The sequence below is a fragment of the Bos taurus genome, chromosome 6, assembly GCF_002263795.3.
Source record: "Bos taurus isolate L1 Dominette 01449 registration number 42190680 breed Hereford chromosome 6, ARS-UCD2.0, whole genome shotgun sequence".
NCBI classification, from domain to species: Eukaryota; Metazoa; Chordata; class Mammalia; order Artiodactyla; family Bovidae; genus Bos; species Bos taurus.
The window spans coordinates 37,113,052-37,138,155 of record NC_037333.1 but is presented as its reverse complement, the minus strand read 5'-3'; the positions used below and the strand labels follow the sequence as shown (position 1 = coordinate 37,138,155).

The following is a 25,104-nucleotide window of genomic DNA, read 5'->3' as shown; positions in this document are numbered from 1 at the left end:
AAGAGGCTCTTGAAAGACTAAAAGAGTTTATTATTGATATGGGAGTCAACATGGACTCAATGTTCTTTGTAGAAGCTGGAGCAAGGGGAAGTTATGAATTAATACAGTTGATAGAGATTAGAGTCAAGAGTGGAGAAAGACCAAGCAGTGTGGAAATTGTGCTTTGGTGAAAAACTATGTACTGTCTATTGAGATTTGAGAAGATTCCTGTGGATTATCTGATTAAGATTCTGCAAAGTTTTTTCACAGCTCTGTGAATTGTTATGCATTGCAATATGCGCCTTGTCGGTAGATATGGAGATTATGTCTTGTCTAGTAGAAGTTGCGGGGGCGGGGGGGGGGGGGTGTTGGGGGAGGGGTGGTGTGGAAACCAGTCTTGTCTCCATTTGCACATTCATTTCAATATTCCTGATCTGTAAATGTGTCTGTCCTCAGAATTTTCACTTGAACCAGTTATACCAATTGTTTCCTCCATAAATTAAAATCTTTAACATGTATTCATTTTTTATATCTGTATAAGTCATTTTTTATATCTGTATAAGTCACGATTTTAACTATTTTTGAAAATTATCTTTTAACAGCAGGTAAATTGGCCAGAGTCATGAATTTTTGATGGAACTTGCCAGAAGCCATTTGGAAATGGATCACAGAATCAGCTAGATACAGCTTGTGAAAGTGGCAGAATATACACCACTAGCCTGTTTGGGGCCCTCACACTTCCCACTTGCTTAGGAAGAAAGAGGCTGTGAAAGTGATGGGGAGTTTAATTATAAATGCTGACTCTCAAGTAACAATGGGACACTGGAGAAGAAAGTAGATGAAAGAAAGTCCAGTGGGATCTTGAGATGACAATTCAGACTCCCACAGCAGGAGTCTGGAGGTTTCCCTAAAGAAGCCATTACAGAGGGAAACAAGCAGAGAGAAAGGACAGAGCCTGTGGAAGACACTATACGTCAGGAGATGCAAGAACCCTGCTGCTGCTAAGTCGCTTAGACGGCAGCCTACCAGGCTGCGCCATCCCTGGGATTCTCCAGGCAAGAACACTGGAGTGAGTTGCCATTTCCTTCTCCAATGCATGAAAGTGAAAAGTGAAAGTGAAGTCTCTCAGTCGTGTCGGACTCTTATCGACTCCATGGACTGCTGCCCACCAGGCTCCTCCGTCCATGGGATTTTCCAGGCAAGAGTACTGGAGTGGGCTGCCATTGAACCCTAGACAGAGGAATACGTAGGAAGTGTTTAGGGAGAGGCAAGAAGAGATTCACCATCTCAACATTCATGAGTAACAGTCATTCAGCACCTCCCTTCCAGAGTGGAGTCTGAAGTACTGAAAGCAGGAAACATGTCTGAGGACCATTGTTACATATGCTTCAGCAAAACAAAGGAGCACATGCTGAGCCTGAGACAGAAAAATATTTCCACATATGGTGATAAGTTCAGCACACCCATGTGGAATCTTTGTCTCTCTAGGGAAGTGTTGTAAGAGCATGGCTCATTCTTACCTGGTGAAGCTTGGAAAAACTGCATATCTGAGATTGCGTTTTCCAACATATAGTGCAGAGTTTTCATCCTCGGGGTCATCTGCTGCTGAAATGTAAGCTATCACCTCTCCCTTCCAGTTAAGAGGAAGGGTAAAGACAAAGGGCAAACCACCCACTTCAGCTGAGTCATTCCTTTTAAAGAATGCTTGAGAAGCTCCACTCAACAACTTTTGCTTAATTCCAGTGGCCGTGCCTATCTATAAGAAGGGCTGCTACCTAGGATAAGATCCGAGTTCTAAAACTAACAAAGAAAGGGAGCCTGGACATTGTTTACATAACATCTGCCCACATAGTAATTGCTATCCCTCAGATCCCAGTTCAGACTTGCATTTCTCGAGAAGACTTTTTTTTTGCCATGAGGCATATAAGATCTTAGTTCCCTGACCAGGAATGGAATCCATGCCCCCTGCAGTGGAAGCATGGAGTCCTAACCACTGGACCATTAGCCAAGTCCCAAAAGATAGTCTTTCTTGATGCCTCTACTTAGATCAGGTTCCCTTGGTCTATGCTCTTTAACACTGTAGAGAAGATAAATTTTTTCCTCTATTTTTTTAGGATCTATGTTCTGTTGTTCGGTTACTAAGTCATGTCCAACTCTTCGGGACCCAATGGACTGTGGCACGCCAGCCTCCATGGGTTTCTTCAGGCAAGAATATTGGAGTGGGTTGCCATTTCCTTGTTTAGAGGATCTTCCTAGACCAGGGATTGAACCCACATACTCTGCAAGGCAGGCGGATTCTTTACCACTACACCACAAGGGAAGCCCTTAGGGTCTCTGGCTAGACCTAAAACAAGCTGACATGACTAACAGGAGGAAAGCATACAAATTTTATTTTGTCGTTATTTACATGTGATGGAGCCTTCACAAGAAAAATGAAGACCCAAAGAAGTAGTTAGGGCTGAGAGCTTATATATTTGTTTATGTTGTTGAAATCAATGCAATTGCATTGTGTATTATATGTGTTGAGTAAATTCATTGTCATGTATAAATCTAAGTTAAGTGCCCTAAAATCATATATGTGAAACTTATGTTTTAATAATCCTATAAGACACATTGAAGTTGGAAGGAATCTCACAGGGAAAGGTCACTGACAAAGTTATTTTCTGAATAAGATGATAATAGCTACTACATATTAAGAATCTTTTATGAGCAGAGAGGCTGAATCTATGTTTAATATAGATTTTTTAACACTGATCTTATTTCCCATCTCCTTGTCTTTTTGTTCTATGAATTTCTTCTCTCAAATATTTTAATATTTGATTTTAAATATTCAAGAGCTCTATCGTTTCTCACTCTTGCAGTATTTACTAATATTTTCTTTAAACATTAACTACACTTAAACATTAACTACACCTGATAGCTCAGTTGGTAAAGAATCTGCCTACAATGCAGTAGACCCTGGTTCAATTCCTGAGTTAGGAAAATCCCCTGGAGAAGGGATAGACTACTCACTCCAGTATTCTTCAGCTTCTATGTGGCTCAGCTGGTAAAGAATCTGCCTGCAATGTGGGAGACCTGGGTTCAGTCGTTTGCTTCTGCTCTCTGAATTGTCTCTATTTCCTCTGAGTTCCTATTTCTTCTTTGTTTTGGTCTTTGACTTTAATGTTGGTGCACTTCCTCAAGAGCATGGTGATCTTTGGCTGTCTAATAATATTTGAAACAGAATACTGGATGGCATCACTGACTCGATGGATGTGAGTCTGGGTGAACTCCGGGAGTTGATGATGGACAGGGAGGCCTGGCGTGCTGTGATTCATGGGGTCGCAAAGAGTCGGACATGACTGAGCGACTGAACTGAACTGAACTGAACTGAAAGTCTAAATGCAACTTCATGAAAAGACCTTGGCAATTTGTAGCCATCACTTTAGGGTGATTAGGTAGCATCTCATTGTGACATCCCCAAATGTCAAAATCTATAAGCTTTTCCTCTTGGATCTTTTCTCCCCAAAAAGGATTCTTCAATTTTTACATGTGATGGAAGCCTTCACAAGAAAAATGAAGACCCAAAGAAGCAGTTAGGGCTGAGAGCTTATATACTTGTTAATGCTGTTGAAATCAATGCAATTACATTGTCTGTCCTTCAATAGCCTGACTGCTAGTTTTTTGGAAGCAAGTCAGAAGGAGGAATGTCTTGACAAATATAATTCAATTCACAGATTTTGACTGCATTTATTTTTATTTAGGTGCCTCCTTCCCCCAGTTGGACTTTTGACCCCCAAATCTGGAGCATCTCTGACTCAACCCCTTTAAAGAGAAAATCCAGTTTTCTTCTTTTAACTTTTTATCTTGTATTGGGATATAGTCGATTAACAATGTTGTGATAATTTCAGGTAAACAGTGAAGGGACTCAGCCATACATATACATGAATCCATTCTCCCCCAAACCCTGTTCCCATCCAGGCTGGCACATAACATTGAGCAAAGTTCCATGTGCTGTACAATAGGTCCTTGTTGATTATCCATTTTAAATATAGCAGTGTGTATATGTCCATCCCAAACTCCCCAACTATCCCTTCCCCCCAGCAATCATAATGTAGTTCTCAAAGTCTGTGAGTATTTTTCTGTTTTTACAAGTGAGTTCATTTGTATCATTTCCTTTTAGATTCCACATATAAGGGATGTCATAGGATTATTTCTCCTCCTCTGTCTGACTTATTTCACTCAATATAACACTCTCTAGGTCTATCCATGTTGCTACAAATGGCATTATTTCATTCTTTTTAATGGTTGAGTAATATTCCATTGTATATATTTACCACCACATCTTCTTTAGCCATTCCTCTGTCCATGGAGATTTAGGTTGCTTCATGTCTTGGCTGCTGTAAACAGTGCTGTGATGAACATTAGTGTGCACATATCCTTTCGGATCATGTTTTTCTCTGGATATATGCCCAGCAGTGGGGAAAATCCAGTTTTCTGCTCAGTTGGAGAATATGCATTTATGTGGAGGAGGATGAATATAATATGTAAAGATCTATTGAGATATTATTTAAGACTTCAGATTATAGTCTCTTCATTTCTGTGTAATGTGGTCTTATGGTTGCTCTGTCAATTAAGAATTAAGAGGATGGTTCTCGATGTAACTGTATCACAGACTGAATAATTTATTACTCCTCAGTCCACATATACAATCCTGAGAAAAATCCAGTGCTTATGAGACAGGTAAAGGAAAAGAGACCGAGAAGGAGTAGCCTGAGAGGAAGGAGATAAAGATACTGATTAGATGATGAGAGTGGTCAGCAGGTCAAATGCTGCTAAAAGGTCACTCAGTAAGAATAAGGACTGAGAAGAGCCCAGTGGATCATGCAAAGTGGAGGTGATATTTACCCTGGCCAGAGCAGTTTCACAATTCTTCCATCCTCAGCAGTTCCTGTGAAAGTGTAGGTTAGATCATAGCAGACTGTTCAAAACTCACCAAGGTCTTCACAATCTCTTACCTTACAGATGACAGTGTTGGACAAGTGGTTGGTCTCTCCACTTCCAGCCAGTTTTCTCCTGGGCCTCATCTCCTTCAACTTTCTCTACTCTATCAGACTCGCCTCCTTGCTCTTTCTTGATAAATCCAGGATCGCTCTTGCTGTTCAGGATAGCCTTTGCGTTAGTTGTTTGCTTTTCCAGAAATGATGCTCCCAGACTTCTTCCAAACTCACTCCCTTGCTTCCTTCAGGTCTTTGCTCAAATGTTGCCTTTTTTGAGGCCTTACTCAACACTCTATTTAAATTACATTTATTTCCACTCAAGCACTATCCCTCTTCCCAACTTTGTTTTTCTTCCTAACATTTATCACGATTGAACGTACGGTTTTACTCACTTTATTTAGTGTCTGTCTCCCCCACCTTCCCTCAAACATAAGCTAGATGAGGGAAGAGATTTTGTTCATTCACATGTCCCAAGAACTTAGAACAGTACATACAACATAATACACACTTAAATATTTGATGAATAAATTAGTGAATCGAGTAATGGTGCAAAAAAAAGGTAGATATGGAGAATATAAGTTAAAGAGAATATCTTCAATAAATCTGTCTGTAAAGAAGTGGAGAAAGATATTGTTGAACTTGAAGGGGAACATGGGGTTTAGGGAAGCTCATATGTTTTTTATTTGTTTACACTGATTTTTTTCTTTTGAAAAAATATTGATTCATGGAAGATTGGAAGGAAAGTACAGAGAGGTTCCATTTACCCCTTCACCCAGTTTCACCAATGGTTTTACTTCTCCAGCTAGGTAACTATAGTACAATATCAAAACAAGGGAGATGACATTGGTATATTGTGCATATAAGTCTATGCTACTTTTATCACATGCATATTTGTGTAACCACTACTGCACTCAGGATACAAAACTATTTCAGAACCACAAAGATTTCCCTCGTGCCACCCTTCCCACATCCCTAGTTCTTAACAAGCATGACTTTGTTCTCCATCTGTGAAATTTTTTCATTTCTAGAACATTATATAAATGAAATCATGTAGTATTAATACTTGACTCTTTAAGATTGTTTTCTCTTGCTTATCCTATTCTATTGAGATTCATCCACAGTTTGCTTACCAATAGTTCATTCCTTTTTGTTACTGAATAGTAAGTACTCCATGGTATGGATGTACCATGGGAGTTTTCAGCCATTCACCTGTTGAAGGATATTTTCATTGTTTCCAGTTTTTGTCTGTTCCAAATAAAACTGCTATGAACTTTTCTGTATGGGTTTTTATGTGAACATAAGTTTCATTTCTCTGGAATAAATCCCCAGGAATATGATTGCTGGGTTATATGACACAGTATATGATACATGAAATTAAAAGATGCTTTCTCTTTGAAAGAAAAGCTATGACAAACCTAGACAGTATGTTAAAAAGCAGAGACATCACTTTGTTAACAAAGGTCCATATAGTCAAAACTATGGTTTTTCTAGCAGTCGTGTATGAGTGTGAGAGTTGGACCATAAAGAAGGCTGAGTGCCAAAGAATTGATGCTTTTGAATTGTTGTGCTGGAGAAGACTCTTGGAAGTCCTGTGGACTGCAAGATCAAACCAGCCAATGCTAAAGGAAATCAACCCTGAATATTCATTGGAAGGACTAATGCTGAAGCTGAAGCTCCAATACTTTGGCTACCTGAAGGGATGAGCCAACTCATTGGAAAAGACCCTGATGCTGGGAAAGATTGAGGACAGGAGGAGAAGGGGGATGAAATAGTTGGATGGCATCATTGACTCAGTGGACATGAGTCTGAGCAAATTCTGGGAGATAGTGAGGGACAGGATGCCTGATGTGCTGTAGTCCATGGAGTCACAAAGAGACACGACTTAGTGATTAACAACAACAATGATACATGTATATTTTGTATTTTAAGAAATGTCAAGCTATTTTCCAGAGAAGCTGTACTGTTTTAAATTCCTCATGGTCTTTTTTTAAAGGGTGGGGCAATGTAAAGTCTGTTTAGGTTTTCTCTGGGAGGAACCAGCCACCAGGAAGGGGAAAGATGCAGAGGACAGAGCCGAGTCCAGAGGAAGCAAGTGAAAATGGAGCAAGGTAAAGAGATGCTCCTTCCACTGGAGGGTGTCACCTAGTTACCTGAAGAAGGCATGAGGTCAGAGACAGGTGGCTTTATGGGTTTGATGGCTGGAACTTAATGATTTCTCTTCTCTTGGCTAAACAGTGAATGAAGGCTGGGCTGAGAGTGAAGTGCTTTGACATCAAAGGGCTTTGTGGTCACACAAGTTTGGGAAATGCTTACTAATGTGTCACACCCTAGTTATTAGCACATTGAACGTTTAGAAAAATCCTAGGGTAGAAAAGAGACCAGTCACACTCTGTGGCGTGAACAGATGAATTTGTGTGGTAAAGGATTAATTTTCTTTCCACATATATTTCTAAACCCTCCTCTCATTTTGTCCACCCCGACCCCCAAAGAACAACTCTCTTCATACCAATTTGGAAAAGTCTGGAATAGAATATAGCTACGATGGGACATTGCATGTATCCCACACAATACACGGAGTTTCACCCTCTCCACTAAAGGGATACATCCAAATTTAAATATTTGTGGGATCAGAATATCATGATCAGAGTTTTAGTAAAGTCTTCTAACATGTAAACAGTATTCCAGTATAATTTAGCTTATGCACTAATTATGCCAAACTGATATTTTAAAATGAGTTAACATTCTTAGATGAGCACTTGATTTATTATAAAAGTAAAACTGTGAAACAATGGAGACAGTATAGTCTTTTTAATAAAGTCTTGATTTTAATAAACTGGATATCTGTATGGGAAAAAGTTTTGACATATACCTTATGTCAAACACAAAAATCTTTTCTAAGTAAATTTGAAAGGTAAAACAATAGAACTTGTAGGAGATAACATAGGAGACTATTTCATGAATTTGATGGTAGGCAAAGATTATTCTTAGAGTACAAAGAGCTCTAACAATAAAGGAAATGGTTGATGAATTCAATTACAGTAAAATTAAGAAATCCTGTTCAACAAAAGAACATTGAGAGAATGAAAAGGGAAACCATAGCATAGGAAAAGGCTGGTTCCAAACAGGAAAAGGAGTACGTCAAGGCTGTATATTGTCACCCTGCTTATTTAACTTCTATGCAGAGTACATCATGAGAAACGCTGGGCTGTAAGAAGCACAAGCTGGAATCAAGATTGCTGGGAGAAATATCAATAACCTCAGATATGCAGATGATACCACCCTTATGGCAGAAAGTGAAGAGGAACTAAAAAGCCTCTTGATGAAAATGAAAGAGGAGAGTGAAAAAGTTGGCTTAAAGCTCAACATTCAGAAAACGAAGATCATGGCATCTGGTCCCATCACTTCATGGGAAATAGATGGGGAAACAGTGGAAACAGTGTCAGACTTTATTTTTCTGGGCTCCAAAATCACTGCAGATGGTAACTGCAGCCATGAAATTAAAAGACGCTTACTCCTTGGAAGGAAAGTTATGACCAACCTAGATAGCAAATTGAAAAGCAGAGACATTACTTTGCCAACAAAGGTCCGTCTAGTCAAGGCTATGGTTTTTCCAGTGGTCATGTGTGGATGTGAGAATTGGACTGTGAAGAAAGCTGAGTGCCGAAGAATTGATGCTTTTGAACTGTGGTGTTGGAGAAGACTCTTGAGAGTCCCTTGGACTGCAAGGAGATCCAACCAGTCCATTCTGAAGGAGATCAGCCCTCGGATTTCTTTGGAAGGACTGATTGCTAAAGCTGAAACTCCAGTACTTTGGCCACCTCATGTGAAGAGTTGACTCATTGGAAAAGACTCTGATGCTGGGAGGGATTGGGGGCAGGAGGAGAAGGGGATGACAGAGGATGAGATGGCTGGATGGCATCACTGACTCAATGGATGTGAGTTTGAGTGAACTCCGGGAGTTGGTGATGGACAGGGAGGCCTGGTGTGCTGCGATTCATGGGGTCACAAAGAATCGGACACGACTGAGCGACTGAACTGAACTGAACTGAACTGATGGATGTAATCAGCAAAGGATTTGTATCTAGATAAATACTGTTTTATAAACCAATTGTAGACAGTGCAAAATGAAAACGACTCTAGAACCAGACTGCCTCTAACTACTTCCTGGTGTGACTTCAGACATGTCATTCAATGCTTTTCTGCCTTCCATTTCCTCACTAAATGGGAGTAAGAGTATACCCATCTACAGTTGTTTTGAGAGTTAAATTAATCAATATAGATAAAGCACTTTGAGAAAAGTTTTGCACATTAAAAGAGCCCAACTGAAGTTAACGATTATCATGTGTCCTCTGTGTTTTCAAATAAAGGTGCAGAGAATTTAGAATTTAATGTGCTTTCATTATTAGAGTGAGTGTCATTGATGTACCTGACATGCTGAGCCATCACATTTCTTATTACACAGCAGCAGTGTATGTGTGCATGTGCACGCAAGTGAGGTGTAATGCCATTGAATGTCACCCAGCCCTTCCACAGTAAGTGGGAGGCATTCTGGCTTAACCACCAAGCACCTGCAATGATCTTGGTTGTGTTCTCCTTCACCTAATAACTGTGACAGCTTTATAATATCCTTAAAATCACAGCATTAACTGCATAATTGTGCAACTCACTGCTTCTACCAGTATTAGGACAGTTTGCTTACAAATTCATACATAATTACTGGAAAATATAAAATCTCTTACATTTCAGGCCTAACCTTTCCATGTTAAGAGTTTACATTTGTATCGATGTTTCTCTATCTTAAATAAAATGCTTTCTTCAATTTTATCATTTCCAAATGGGTGGTACTGTGAGTCACTGTTCTACTCTCTGGGTGGTAGGGAGTAAATTTCAAGACACCTCCTGCCAGAGAAACATCTTTGTTGGCTCTGATTCACTAGGCAATTTTCTCAAAGTTGTGCCCTAGCTCATCTGGGTTTCATTGGCATCAGAAGCGCTTATAAAGCCAGCACATCTCTGGAACTGTTCTAATTAACCCATCATCACTCCTTGGAGGATGGTCTTGATACTGACCAGGGTTCTTGGCCTTCCTCAATCAATAGAATGCCATGGACAGACGAGCCTGGAGGGCTATAGTCCATGGGGTCACACAGAGTTACATAAGACTGAGTAACACTTCCACTTAAAGAAATTGACTAGAGGCCAGAAAAGAAATTCAGTCAAGGTTTTATGGGAGGCCCTGCTGCCCCAGGAGGGAGCAAAAAGAAGGAAAAAGGGACATGCTCATTCCCTGGGCGCCATGGTGGGGGCCAGCTTGTTCTTTATATGGGGTGAGAATAGGCATATGTCCAGGAGTTGGGCCAGAGGGATGGCTTAAGTGGTTTGCCACCCCTTAGATGATGTTGTGTGCAGGGAGCATGTACAGTACCCTGATTTTGCTCCTGGCTCTTCAGAAGTGGTGGTTGGGTATTTTGGTCATTTGTATCTTTCTGTCCATAATTTGCCCCAACTGTTTAGGCACACAATTATTTTAGTCCTTATAGTTTCTTTGTATTTTGTTGCTGGAGGAGAGATTTGTCCAGGTGCAAGCATTGCAGCAAAGGGTCCCAGGCCCCAATCTGTCCCAGTATGAATATGAAATATTCATTAACAACCAGGCCCACCATTCTCAAAGTGTGATTGTGGTTCATGTTTGGAAAATTCACCTGGGGTACTTGTTAAAAACATAGATTTCCAAGTCCCATCCCAGACCCTCAGAATCAGAGCCTCTGGGAATATCAAAAGTTTACGTTTCTAAAAAAAGCTTTCTAAGTGAGTCTAAAATTTGAGAACTATCAAAATGTATTTCACTGAGTCCCATAGAATCTGGTTCTAAAATTAGAAAATTAACACCCAACAGCTTGAGTAGGATACAGCAAAATACAAGTTATGAAAATGGAGGCTGGTTGAATCCAGGTAAGGATTAAATTCAAGGAAGAGTGTTTTGCCTATGTTCTCCTCTAGGACTTTTATAGTTTCTGGTCTTACGTTTAGATCTTTAATCCATTTTGAGTTTATTCTTGTGTATGGTGTTAGAAAGTGTTCTAGTTTCATTCTTTTACAAGTGGTTGACCAGATTTCCCAGCACCACTTGTTAAAGAGATTGTCTTTAATCCATTGTATATTCTTGCCTCCTTTGTCAAAGATAAGGTGTCCATATGTGCGTGGATTTATCTCTGGGCTTTCTATTTTGTTCCATTGATCTATATTTCTGTCTTTGTGCCAGTACCATACTGTCTTGATAATTGTGGCTTTGTAGTAGAGCCTGAAGTCAGGTAGGTTGATTCCTCCAGTTCCATTCTTCTTTCTCAAGATCGCTTTGGCTATTCGAGGTTTTTTGTATTTCCATACAAATTGTGAAATTATTTGTTCTAGCTCTGTGAAGAATACTGTTGGTAGCTTGATAGGGATTGCATTGAATCTATAAATTGCTTTGGATAGTATACTCATTTTCACTATATTGATTCTTCCAATCCATGAACATGGTATATTTCTCCATCTATTAGTGTCCTCTTTGATTTCTTTCACCAGTGTTTTATAGTTTTCTATGTATAGGTCTTTAGTTTCTTTAGGTAGATATATTCCTAAGTATTTTATTCTTTCCATTGCAATGGTGAATGGAATTGTTTCCTTTATTTCTCTTTCTGTTTTCTCATTATTAGTGTATAGGAATGCAAGGGATTTCTGTGTGTTGATTTTATATCCTGCAACTTTACTATAGTCATTGATTAGTTCTAGTAATTTTCTGGTGGAGTCTTTAGGGTTTTCTATGTAGAGGATCATGTCATCTGCAAATAGTGAGAGTTTTACTTCTTCTTTTCCAATTTGGATTCCTTTTATTTCTTTTTCTGCTCTGATTGCTGTGGCCAAAACTTCCAAAACTATGTTGAATAGTAATGGTGAAAGTGGGCACCCTTGTCTTTTTCCTGACTTTAGAGGAAATGCTTTCAATTTTTAACCATTGAGGATAATGTTTGCTGTGTGTTTGTCATATATAGCTTTTACTATGTTGAGGTATATTCCTTCTATTCCTGCTTTCTGGAGAGTTCTTATCATAAATGGATGTTGAATTTTGTCAAAGGCTTTCTCTGCATCTATTGAGATGATCATATGGCTTTTATTTTTCAATTTGTTAATGTGGTGTTTTACATTGATTGATTTGCAGATATTGAAGAATCCTTGCATCCCTGGGATAAAGCCCACTTGGTCATGGTGTATGATCTTTTTAATGTGTTGTTGGATTCTGATTGCTAGAATTTTGTTAAGGATTTTTGCATCTATGTTCATCAGTGATATTGGCCTGTAATTTTCTTTTTTTGTGGGATCTTTGTCAGGTTTTGGTATTAGGGTGATGGTGGCCTCATAGAATGAGTTTGGAAGTTTACCTTCCTCTGCAATTTCCTGGAAGAGTTTGAGCAGGATAGGTGTTAGCTCTTCTCTAAATTTTTGGTAGAATTCAGCTGTGAAGCCATTTGGACCTGGGCTTTTGTTTGTTGGAAGATTTTTGATTACAGTTTCAATTTCCGTGCTTGTGATGGGTCTGTTAAGATTTTCTATTTCTTCCTGGTCGAGTTTTGGAAAGTTGTACTTTTCTAAGAATTTGTCCATTTCTTCCCTGTTGTCCATTTTATTGGCATATAATTGCTGATAGTAGTCTCTTATGATCCTTTGTATTTCTGTGTTGTCTGTTGTGATCTCTCCATTTTCGTTTCTAATTTTATTGATTTGATTTTTCTCCCTTTGTTTCTTAATGAGTCTGGCTAATGGTTTGTCAATTTTATTTATCCTTTCAAAGAACCAGCTTTTGGTTTTGTTGATTTTTGCTATGGTCTCTTTTGTTTCTTTTGCATTTATTTCTGCTCTAATTTTTAAGATTTCTTTCCTTCTACTAACCCTGGGGTTCTTCATTTCTTCCTTTTCTAGTTGCTTTAGGTGTAGAGTTAGGTTATTTATTTGACTTTTTTCTTGTTTCTTGAGGTGTGCCTGTATTGCTATGAACTTTCCCCTTAGGACTGCTTTTACCGTGTCCCACAGGTTTTGGGTTGTTGTGTTTTCATTTTCATTCATTTCTATGCAAATTTTGATTTCTTTTTTGATTTATTCTGTGATTTGTTGATTATTCAGCAGCGTGTTGTTCAGCCTCCATATGTTGGAATTTTTAATAGTTTTTCTCCTGTAATTGAGATCTAATCTTACTGCATTGTGGTCAGAAAAGATGCTTGGAATGATTTCTATTTTTTTGAATTTACCAAGGCTAGGTTTATGGCCCAAAACACTCTCTGACATACATCACAGCAGGATCCTCTATGACCCACCTCCCAGAATATTGGAAATAAAAGCAAAAATAAACAAATGGGACCTAATTAACCTTAAAAGCTTCTGCACATCAAAGGAAACTATTAGCAAGGTGAAAAGACAGCCTTCAGAATGGGAGAAAATAATAGCAAATGAAGCAATGGACAAACAACTAATCTCAAAAATATACAAGCAGCTCCTACAGCTCAACTCCAGAAAAATAAATGACCCAATCAAAAAATGGGCTAAAGAACTAAATAGACATTTCTCCAAAGAAGACATACAGATGGCTAACAAACACATGAAAAGATGCTCAACATCACTCATTATCAGAGAAATGCAAATCAAAACCACTATGAGGTACCATTTCACACCAGTCAGAATGGCTGCGATCCAAAAGTCTACAAATAATAAATGCTGGAGAGGGTGTGGAGAAAAGGGAACCCTCTTACACTGTTGGTGGGAATGCAAACTAGTACAGCCACTATGGAGAACAGTGTGGAGATTCCTTAAAAAACTGGAAATGGAACTGCTCTATGATCCAGCAATCCCACTGCTGGGCATACACACTGAGGAAACCAGAAGGGAAAGAGACACGTGTACCCCAATGTTCATCGCAGCACTGTTTATAATAGTGCTGGAAGCAACCTAGATGTCCATCAGCAGATGAATGGATAAGAAAGTTGTGGTACATATACACAATGGAGTATTACTCAGCCATTAAAAAGAATACATTTGAATCAGTTCTAATGAGGTGGATGAAACTGGAGCCTATTATACAGAGTGAAGTAAGCCAGAAGGAAAAACACCAATACAGTATATTAACGCATATATATGGAATTTAGAAAGAGGGTAACAATAACCCTGTGTACGAGACAGCAGTATAGAACAGTCTTATGGACTCTGTGGGAGAGGGAGAGGGTGGGAAGATCTGGGAGAATGGCATTGAAACATGTAAAATATCATGTATGAAACGAGATGCCAGTCCAGGTTCGATGCACGATACTGGATGCTTGGGGCTGGTGCACTGGGATGACCCAGAGGGATGGTATGGGGAGGGAGGAGGGAGGAGGGTTCAGGATGGGGAACACATGTATACCTGTGGCGGATTCATTTTGATATTTGGCAAAACTAATACAATTATGTAAAGTTTAAAAATAAAATAAAATTTAAAAATAAATAAATAAATAAATTCAAGGAAGAAAGGATGTGTGAAGAGGGTGGAGGAATGCCCAGAACACTGTGAGTCCTGCACTTGTAGTCATAATTTTCTTGGAGCTGAGTGAGTATTTTACCTTTTTCTCTGAGAAGTGAGTTACTAAAAAAAAAAAAAAAAAAAGATTTATTTAATCATTATCAATTCAAACAAAGAATAAAAATATAACTGTTTCTATATCTCAAGCACTATTTAAGATCTGAGTACTCTTATCTTTTGGCAATGTTTGATAAATCTATAGATTCAGATATCTCTGTGCTTACATCTGAAGCCCCAGGCTGAAGGTCCTTCTAAACTTATTAGTTAACAAGTCTGTCTTGGTCGTGGGCTTCCCTGATACCTCAGTTAGTAAAGAATCTGCCTGCAATGAGGGAGACCTGGATTCGATCCTGGGTTGGGAAGATCCCCTGGAGAAGGGAAAGGCTACCCACTCCAGTATTCTGTCCTGGAGAATTCCATGGACTGTATAGTCCATGGGGTTGCAAAGAGTCGGACACGACTGAAAGACTCACTTCACTTCACCTTGGTAATGCTTTTTTCCGTTCATTCACCACTCACTCGTCTAACTATGGGTTAGGGGCTCTAGAAGACCAACTTCAAATACATAGAATTACTGGGGCTGGGAACATAAACTTAAAATGCAGTATGTGATTCAATGGTTCTTGGGTGAGACCCCAAATTCTGCATTTCTAACATGTTCTTAGTGATGCTGATGATGCTGGTCCATGGATAACATTGATAACAGCATTGCTTGTTTAAGAAGCCCTGATTTCTTTTTGGCCTCCAGAAAGACTTTTCTAGACTCTCTGGTCCCTGGATATATCTGACCTGTGCTACTGGTAGAGGCAGGTGAAGACTCCATACTGGCAACGCAGTATTGGACTTTGTTCTCAGAAGTTCCTGACATGAATGCTGTGTCGGCTGCTTGTGAATGATAAAGATCCTCTCCCTTTCATACTTAATCCAGGTCTCAACTATGAATCTCTCCAACCAGATAGTTCTTTCTCTGGGAGAATAAATTTGGAATTCTGGCCTGTCTGCCCCCATACATCTCCTGAACTGTTGATAACAACCATAACTACCTTTAAACATCTTTTAAATCTTCAATGGCTCAGTGGTGTCTGAATCCCACAGTAGTTGCTTTTCTTTATTTTCCATTTTTTAAAACAATTATAATTGACAGACAATATCATAGTGGCCCTTCTCTTTCCTCAGTGAGTCTGGCTAAAGATTTGTCAGTTTTGTCAGTCTTTTCAAAGAGCCAATTCTTTGATTCATTGCTCTTTAAAAAAAAATGTTTTTAAAGTTTCAATTTTATCTCCTTGGAGAATAATCTTCCTTTGTAATATAAGTGACAGGCCTGAGAAATGCTGTGAGGTGCATTTTTTTGTTTGTTTTTATTGTGAGGGTCTTTAGTGAATAAGAACTCTCATTTCTTTGTTCAACAGCCTGTTCATCTTTATATACTTCCAGAGACAAATTGTTCCCAGTAGTTAAGTAGTTTCAAATAAACTTTTTTCTCTAATAAAATATCACAGACTTAAGTGTATTATTAAAGTTTTCAATGTGTCAACTGTATACCATTCACAATTTTTCCAATTGCAAAATGATTTTTTTGAAAAGCAGTTTAATTCCAATTTGGTTTCCGCAATTTGGATTAAAGTTCTTTACCATTTAGACACTATGTTTTCTGTGGGCTCCACAAGTTGATTCTAAACTATCAGCTAGGAAACTAAGAACAAACGTGCACATGTGTGCACACACACAGACACACACATACACACACACACTCAGGAATCCATCTTCTTCTTCTCTTTCTCCATCAATAAATTTCGATGTGGTGATTTTGACTATCAGCCAGCTTTGGAAACTATTGAGATGGTTTCTTGTCCATCTATATACCTAACTTATCCGTCCATTAATTATCCTCTTTTCCTTACTCTAAAAAAGATTTAAGGTACTGTCTTAATTAAATATAGTCACTTAGGAAAGTAACCATTTAAGAAAGTAAATAAAAAGATCAATAATGTAATAGTTAATCATCTTCTTTCCCATAGTTTTATGTTTTCCAAATTTTCTTGCCATGTATTAGTACAATTATAATTTTTAAAAAGACTGAATATTTTATGGATTAAAAAATTTAATGGAGTTACTTATGAGGGTTGCCCTACTTATATACTATTTCATACTTAGTGAGTTATCAGTTAACCAAGTATTTTTATTTTTAGGACTGTCTGTTCTCCCAGAGGGCTAGAAAAGAAAACTTTCACACCTATTACTTTATAGATTTCTGGTAAGATGGAAGACCTCTGAAATTCTACCAGTTTCTGTTCTTTGGGGTTCTGCAACAGCCTCTGGAGGAATGATGCATATTATCTTTATAGCCAACAACGTTATATAAAACATAAAAAGGGCTTTCCTTCTTTGATTGGAATTTGAAATTGTAATCTAGCATGTTAGAATCTGTGTTAGAAGAATCATTTAAGGCTCCCTGCCCAATCGGCAGTAACACCCCAAGTATGTTAGTCACTCAGTAGCGTCCAACTCTTTGCAACCCCATGGACTGTAGCCCCCCATGCTCCCCTGTCTATGGAATTCTCCAGGCAAAAATATTAGAGTGGGTTGCCATTTCCTCCTTCAGGGGATCTTCCCAACCCAGGGATCGAACCCAGGTCTCCAGAATTGCAGGCAGATTCTTTACCATCTGAGGCACCCGGGAAGCTCGAGTGAAATTTATTTATTGCAGTGGATTGCTTCCCTCTAATGGTGAAAAATAGTCATACCACTTCATTTTTAGTGTTTAGGTTCTTAGCCTCAAATAGTTTAAAAATTATTTCACACCATTGTTTGCTTTGATTACGATTATTACAATCTATGCTTTTGTGATAATATCACATGATATTGATGCCAAAACCATTAGCTCATGATTTTAACAATCAAAGCAATAACATCTAAGAAGTTATAGCTCATTACTTCTCTGATTTCTTTCTGACTCACTAAACGTTTCAAATGAAACAACTTATTTCTGATTTATAATACTTCTATTATTAAAATCTTGCAGAAATGCATGTAATTGTTACATCAGCCCTTATCACTAGATAGCATTATATATCAGTATGATTAAGTTTTTAGAAACACAAATTGCCATCATGTGGTTATAGCCTTTGGTGATAAACAGAGCAAAACGAAGGACCTGGACAGTTTACCACCAGATCCAGGATTTGATAAATAATTCATGCCTACAAAACACTTTGTCATTTTGAGGCAAATTGCTCTTAGGAAACTCAGTAAACTTTACTAAGTGAACTCAATAAAGTTTCTAAGTCATCCTTTGATGTTCCTTTAATTTGAACTCAACAACTTTCCAAGGTAGAAGGGAAAGCATTACTATCCCATCTTTTCTTTATTTTTTTTTTCTTTAAAGGTTGAGAAACAAGCTCCGAGAGCACACAAGATATCAGTCTCAGAAATGGGTCAAGAATCATGGTTCCCACTCTGTGAAATGTTTCTGACTCAATATTCAATGTTCAACTGTGCATTTTCCAGTCGTGGGCTCTCAGATGTAACTCAGCCTGAATGGCTCCTTCTTCAGGATCTCTGCTACATTTGAGTGCCCTTGTCCCCACTAAAGGGGATGAAAGAGGAGGATGAGATGGTTGGATGGCATCACCGACGTGATGGACATGAGCTTGAGTAGGTTCCAGGAGTTGGTGATGGACAGGGAAGCCTGGCGTGCTGCAGTCCGTGGGGTTGCAAAGAGTCAGACACGACTGAGCGACTGAACTGAACTGTCCCCACAAGTCTCATCATATGAGAAATCTAGCAGGTCTTCTAGCCTCTTCCTTCTCTGTCTCCACTTGTCATCAACAAGTCTTGCTGAGTTTTCTGACCATCGTCCACCTCTTATTACCCCTTTGTATTACTGTCCTAGAGTTGCCATAGCAAAGTTCCACAGACTGCTTGGCTTAGACACCAGAAATCTATTTCTCACAGTTCTAGAGGCTAGATATCTGAGATCAATGTGTCAGCAAGGTTAGTTTCTTCTCCTTGGCTTGTGGCCCACTATCTTCTTTCTGTTTCTCCACTTGGTCTTCCCTCTGTCTGTTTGTGTCCTAATCTCTTCTTTTAAGGACATCAGGTATATTGGATTAGTGAATGTGTGTGTGCTAAGTAAGTGACTTCAGCCATGTCAGACTCTTTGTGACTCTATGGACTGTAGCCTGCCAGGCTCCTCTGGCCATGGGATTCTCCAGGCAAGAATACTGGAATGCCAGGCCCTCCTCCAGGGGATCTTCCCGACCCAGGGATCAAACCTGTGTCTCCTGCGTTGCAGGCACCTGGGAAGCCCAATGAAGATTAGGGGCCACCCTAATGACCTCATTTTAACTTAATTACCTCCTTAAAGACCCATTTCCATATGCAATCACATTCTAAGATCCTGAGGGTCAGGACTTCAACCTAAGAAATTTGGGAGGGGGGCACAATTCAGCCCCTAACAACCCTGTTACTGTTCTGAACTGGCTGAGGGACGCCTCCCTTCAGCCTTACACTGTACAACACATTCCCACCTGGATGCTCTGCTCTAGTTCACCTTCCACAGAGCTCAATCCAATATACAAGTCTGATTGTGTAAGTTCCTTTGTTTCTAATCCTTCACCCGAGCCCCTATTCTTTGACCAGACAAGGGAAGACCTGGCCCTGCCTTTCTCACCTGCCTCTTCTTTCCACTCCTCTTGTCTGGCCCTCAACCTCCACTGATGCTAAAATACTTCATGACTAGGTCATGTTGCTTCATGCCTCAATGCTTTGGCTTATATTTATGCCCTCACCCAAGACCTTTTTCTTCATCTGCCTGCCTCTTGCTCATTCAAAATGTACAGAAAGTGGGAGCCTCCTGGTTCCTGCCGGCTGATAAAGCTCTGGCCCTCCGAGTGACCTGCAGGCATGAGCACATCTTAGTGCTTTATGAGTAACTAAGTAGGGGAAGATCCATATCATTCACTGTGGAGACAGTTTGTTCAGGAAATGATGATTCAGGTCTGACGCCTGGAATTTGCCTCTCCAAACAGCTCTCCTTGACACAGCGGCCCTGGACCAGGTGGCTTGTATTAGCCCCTGGGCAAGTGAAGTTTCTTCATGGTTTTCCACAGACACCCCAGGTTCTTCCCATTTATGGTTGGTTATATATGTATTTCTATTTTATATACATTTTAACTTAGACTCATACCTGTGAAGTTGGTACTCATTTGTGGAGATGTCAATTTATATTACCAGGGGATGTAGCTCAGTGGTAGAGCGCATGCTTCGCATGTATGAGGCCCCGGGTTCGATCCCCGGCATCTCCAGGTGGTTCTGTTTGGGCTTCCCTGGTGGCTCAGATGGCAGGAGACCTGGGTCTCCTAATTTATATTTCCTTTTCCCCAACCCTTTCTCTTTGCACGTTCCAGCTGATCTCAGGCTCCACATCTTGAGGCTTCAGTGGGGGATCGGGACAATGTGGAACACCAGGGGGCTATCACAGTGGCTTTACTGTCCAGTGATTTTCCAGGCTGTAAATCATGCCCAATATGCCTGATCAATGAGAGAAATGGCTCTGCTTTCACATTTTAACCAACTCCCACCTTATTGTAGCAGCTCATTTAACCCCCTCTAACCTTTTAAACGGAGAAGGCAATGGCACCCCACTCCAGTACTCTTACCTGGAAAATCCCATGGACGGAGGAGCCTGGTAGGCTGCAGTCCACGGGGTCGCTAAGAGTCGGGCACGACTGAGTGACTTCACTTTCACTTTTCATTTTCATGCATTGGAGAAGGAAATGGCAACCCACTTCAGTATTCTTGCCTGGAGAATCCCAGGGACAGAGGAGCCTAGTGGGCTGATGTCTATGGGGTCGCGCAGAGTCGGACACGACTGAAGCGATTTAGCAGCAGCAGCAGCAGCAACCTTTTAAAAATAATACCATGTAAGCACTTCCATGCCAGCAACTTTATTGGAAATGTTACCCCCACTCTGGCATGTGATTGCTAGTAATGATTTTATTTACAAACCCCACTGTCGCCCGTGTGAAGCTGTGTCAGGAACCAACTTTGCCCATCCCCCAGCCTCCTATTATAATCAAATGGAATATTTGTGTTTCATGTTCCTGGTGTGTAAACCGCCCAGACAATGTCCTATTCATCTTTGTGTCCTCAGGACCCAGTGCTGGACACAGAGTAATGTGCTCTGTGCTCCCCAAACGTCTACTGCAAATAAAGTCAAAATAACCAGCTCTATAGGACAACAGGAGAGGAGTGTCCAAGTAAATATTTGGAAAGAGTTTTAGGGAGAAGCCTCTGGTAAACGAGGTGTGGACTGGAGATGAAGGTCAGATGGAACAAGATTAGTCAGGGGTTGATCATCACTGAAACTAGGCAATGGGACTGCATTATAACAGTCTCTCTCTGCTTTTGAATATATTTAAAATTTTCCCTAAAAAAAAAACCCACCAAAAAATAAAAGACCCATTTGTTTATAAATAAGCACAAGAAAGACAGCATTTTTCTTTTTCTTTTTTGGATTTGTCATAATGGCCCTTAGTTGAGGAACAAGGCAGTGACTACCATCTCTCCTGGGAGAAGCCCAGATGAGGATGTCACTGGTGTGGCTAGTCAGTCCTTGAGGTGGCGTCACTGTTTCCTGAGAATAAAACCTTCATTTGGTTGTAGGAGGGAAGGGTTGAGTAATAAAGTGATTGTTGTTATTGGCTCAGCTTTTGTAAGCAGCTTCATTTTTAATGATGGTGTGAGTGGATTACAGGAACTGGTGGGATTGTCTGAAATGTAGAAGTGGAATTTACCATTGCAGGGGGATGCCATGAGATTCGACACTGGTATATTCATTAGAAGTTACAAAGAAGACAGTGAGATAGAAATAAAAGAATGGATTTGGTATTTTATGTGAAGAGAGGGGGATGAAAATCAGTAAATGATGTATACTACGTGGGACATGCAGATGGCATCCAAAAATCACAAGGTTGGACATTGTGCTACAACATCGATGAACTTAAAAGTATTGGGATAAGTGAAAGAAACCAGTCACAAAACCCACAAATAGTATAGTTCCATTTATATAAAATGTGCAGAATAGGCAAATCCATAAGACAGAAAGTAGATTAATGGTTGTCTAGGGTCAGGTTCGGATAAGGCAATGGCATCTCACTCCAGTACTCTTGCCTGGAAAATCCCATGGATGGAGAAGCCTGGAAGGCTGCAGTCCATGGGGTCACTGAGGGTCGGACACGACTGAGCAACTTCACTTTCACTTTTCACTTTCATGCATTGGAGAAGGAAATGGCAACCCACTCCAGTGTTCTTGCCTGGAGAATCCCAGGGATGGGGAAGCCTGGTGGGCTGCCGTCTACGGGGTCGCACAGAGTCGGACACGACTGAATCGACTTAGCAGCAGCAGCAGCAGCAGCAGCAGGGTTAGGCTGGGAAAAGACTGCTAACAGATACGAGGTTTCCTTTTGGGGTAATGAACTTGTTCTAAAATTATAGTGATACTTGCACAATTCTGTAAATTCACTAAAAACCATTGAGTCATACACTTTAAATGACTGAAGTTAATGGTGTAGAAATAATTCTCAATAAAGCTGTGAAGAAATGTTGGGGTTTGGGGATAAGAGAATTTTAAAAAATCGTTTTATCCTGTCATCATGTACTTGCATTATCCTTTCCAGAGACAATACACAATGTATTGTGACTGAAAGTTAAAATCCAGCAAGGATGTATCATATTCACCAATGACAACACATTTTTACTAAAAACCCCAGAGAATGTGTTTCTGATACTCCCAAATTGAAGACTCTTGAAATTAAGTTCAATCAGTTTTTCATTAAATGCTTTACAGTTAAGCACCTAGTGGTGTGGGGTGTGTTTGGTTTTCTAGCAGATGCTTCATGGTCTGCTGCCACCTTCTTTTTCCTCTGTTGCTGCATCAGGGAAGAGGTTGACAAGTAGAGTTCTTAAGCTAGCCAGTCCCCCAGGGTGGGGAATCAGTCCCTCATCCCAAATAGGCGTTGTCATTCTCCCTAAATCACCACGGCAGCCCAGTCATTATTGTAATTGCTGTTCCATTGTAGTTTAGATGATAGAATGGTGTCAATTTCTTGATTTGATCATTGAATTGTAGTCATATAAGAGAAAGCCTGGTGGCTCGGTTGGTAAAGAATCTGCTTTCAATTCAGAAGACATTGGTTTGATCCCTGGGTCAGGAAGATTCCCCTGGAGAAGGGAATGGCAGCCCACTCCCGTATTCTGGCCTGGAAAATCCCATGGACAGGGGAGCATGGCAGGCTATATATAGTCCATGGGGTCGCAAGGGTCAGGCACAACTTAGTCCGACACAACCACAAGAGAATGCCTTAACATTTTTTTTAAAGAGGTAAAGAGGTAAGATGTCTGCAACACACTCTCAGTTGACTGAGCACAAATGTATGCTCGCACACAATGGACACACATGTCTCTAAGGAGTATGGTACCCCTCCCTGGCTGTACCCCTTGTGATAAAAGGGGCTGATTGAATTACTGGGAATCACCTGATTTATGGGGACTGATTTAACAATAGGAGTCATGTTACCCAAGACACTGATTGAATCAGTGCCAGCACCTCCCCCACAACAGAGACAGCGAGTATGTATGCAACCGTATATAGAATATGGGTACACAAAGTTCCTGTGTACATAATAACAATTGTATATGTAATATGTGCCCACAGAGGTACTTTGGGTACACAATCATATATACAGCAGTGTATATGCAGTGTCCACAAAGAAACTTTGGGTACCCAATGTGTATACACAACTGTGGACACATTGTGTGCAACTTTGTGCACACAATGCATATACACAACTAAGAACCACAGGTGGGTGCCCAGGCCTCCCCTTGGGCATTCTCCCATGTCTCTGTCTCTTCTTCTAAAGATACTAATCAGATTTGGACCTGTTCTAATGACCTCATTTTAATTTCATTACATCCACAATTGACAATTTACAAATAAGTTCTTACTCACAGGTACCAGGGAGTAGGACTTCAATATATCTTTCCAAATTAATTAATTAATTACTTGGTCCTGCTGCACGATTTGTAGGTCTTAGTTCCCACACCAAGGACTGAACCCGCAGCCTCAACAGTGACAGTGCAGAGTCCTAACCACTGGACTGCCAGGGAATTCCCAATATATCTTTTTACAGGGCATGATTCAGCCATAATATCACTCATGGCAGGGAAAAGGAGACAAAGACTTAAGCCAGTTCAGAATAGGGAGTTAGAACCGAATGTCTTGCAAAACCTGAAAACCAAAGGGGTACAGGGATCTTAGGCATTCTGGCAACTCTGCTGCCTGGAACAGTCTTAGCCCAAAGTATACATGTGCTCATTTGTTTAACTGGATACAGAAATAAATGGACACTGAGTGAAAAGAGGAGAGAGAGGAACAGACTGAGATAAAGGTTGGAGAGAAGACTTAGGACATTCACTCCCTAGGTCTTCAGAGACCACACCTAACTCTCCTGTTTCACAAAAGGGTGGGGGAATGGTTCTCATATTTAAATTCCCTCCTTGACCCCAAAACCTCTTAAATTTGTGACTTTAACCACTAATAGTGAGGGAGAGTTTGAATGGGTCTCCCAGAACTCAATAGGTCATCTTTTGCCCATAAGCCATCTTTGAGCTTTGTTTTCATCGCTTTTTAAATAAATGCAGGATGAGGTATTCCTTCTGCTCCTGCACTCCCAGTTCAGAGTGCTCTAATTTACACCATGATGCTGTTAGTAAGTTTTAAAATTTTATTTATCTTTTGTAGTCAAATCATAGTCTGTTCACTCAAAATTTGTAGCAAGGACATAAGCTGGTCACGATATTGGGCACTGTGGCAGGAACAAAGAGAAAACACGCGAGGCATCTGCCCAATGGAGCCCAGTTAGGGAGGCAAGTATGTTGCAAGGAGTGTGAGTGCCCTGAGGGCAATGGTCAGTTACAATCTTGCTACTCAGTGTGGTCTCTACCCCCTCACCCCTCCACCCCTCCACCTCACCTGCATCATTAGCACTGTCTGGGAGCCTGTTAGAAATGCAGGACCTCAATCCAGCTCAAGACCTAAATCAGAATCTTCATTTTAACAAGATTGCTAGCAGGTGACATATATGCACACAGGAACTTTTGTCCAGGAGATAGAAATGACTTCCCAGTAGTGTCCAAAGATAATATCAATTCAACCATCATCACCAGAACAAGCAGAGAAGGCAATGGCACCCCACTCCAGTACTCTTGCCTGGAAATCCCATGGACGGAGGAGCCTGGTAGGCTGCTGTCCATGAGGTTGCTAAGAGTTGGACACGACTGAGCGACTTCACTTTCACTTTTCACTTTCATGCATTGGAGAAGGAAATGGCAACCCACTCCAGTATTCTTTCCTGGAGAATCCCAGGGACCAAGGCCTGGTGGGCTGCCATCTACAGGGTCGCACAGTTGAACACGACTGAAGTGACTTAGCAGCAGCAGCATGCTTTAAAGCCTTTGCATTGCCTAGATGGTCTCAAGGCTAACTCTCTCACCTCCATT

The 25,104-nt window shown here is 40.3% G+C and overlaps 1 long non-coding RNA gene and 1 other non-coding gene across 2 annotated transcripts; one reads left to right on the top strand and one right to left on the bottom strand.

Moving 5' to 3' along the window:
* Window positions 1-746: 746 nt before the first annotated feature.
* LOC132345489 (uncharacterized) lies at window positions 747-20,590 on the bottom strand. Its single transcript, XR_009494844.1, has 2 exons — window positions 20,205-20,590; window positions 747-5,116 (listed from the first exon to the last, which is right to left on the bottom strand). It is a non-coding gene; the product is annotated as an uncharacterized lncRNA (long non-coding RNA).
* Window positions 19,779-19,850, top strand: TRNAA-CGC (transfer RNA alanine (anticodon CGC)). Its single transcript has one exon. It is a non-coding gene; the product is annotated as a tRNA-Ala (tRNA).
* Window positions 20,591-25,104: the final 4,514 nt, after the last annotated feature.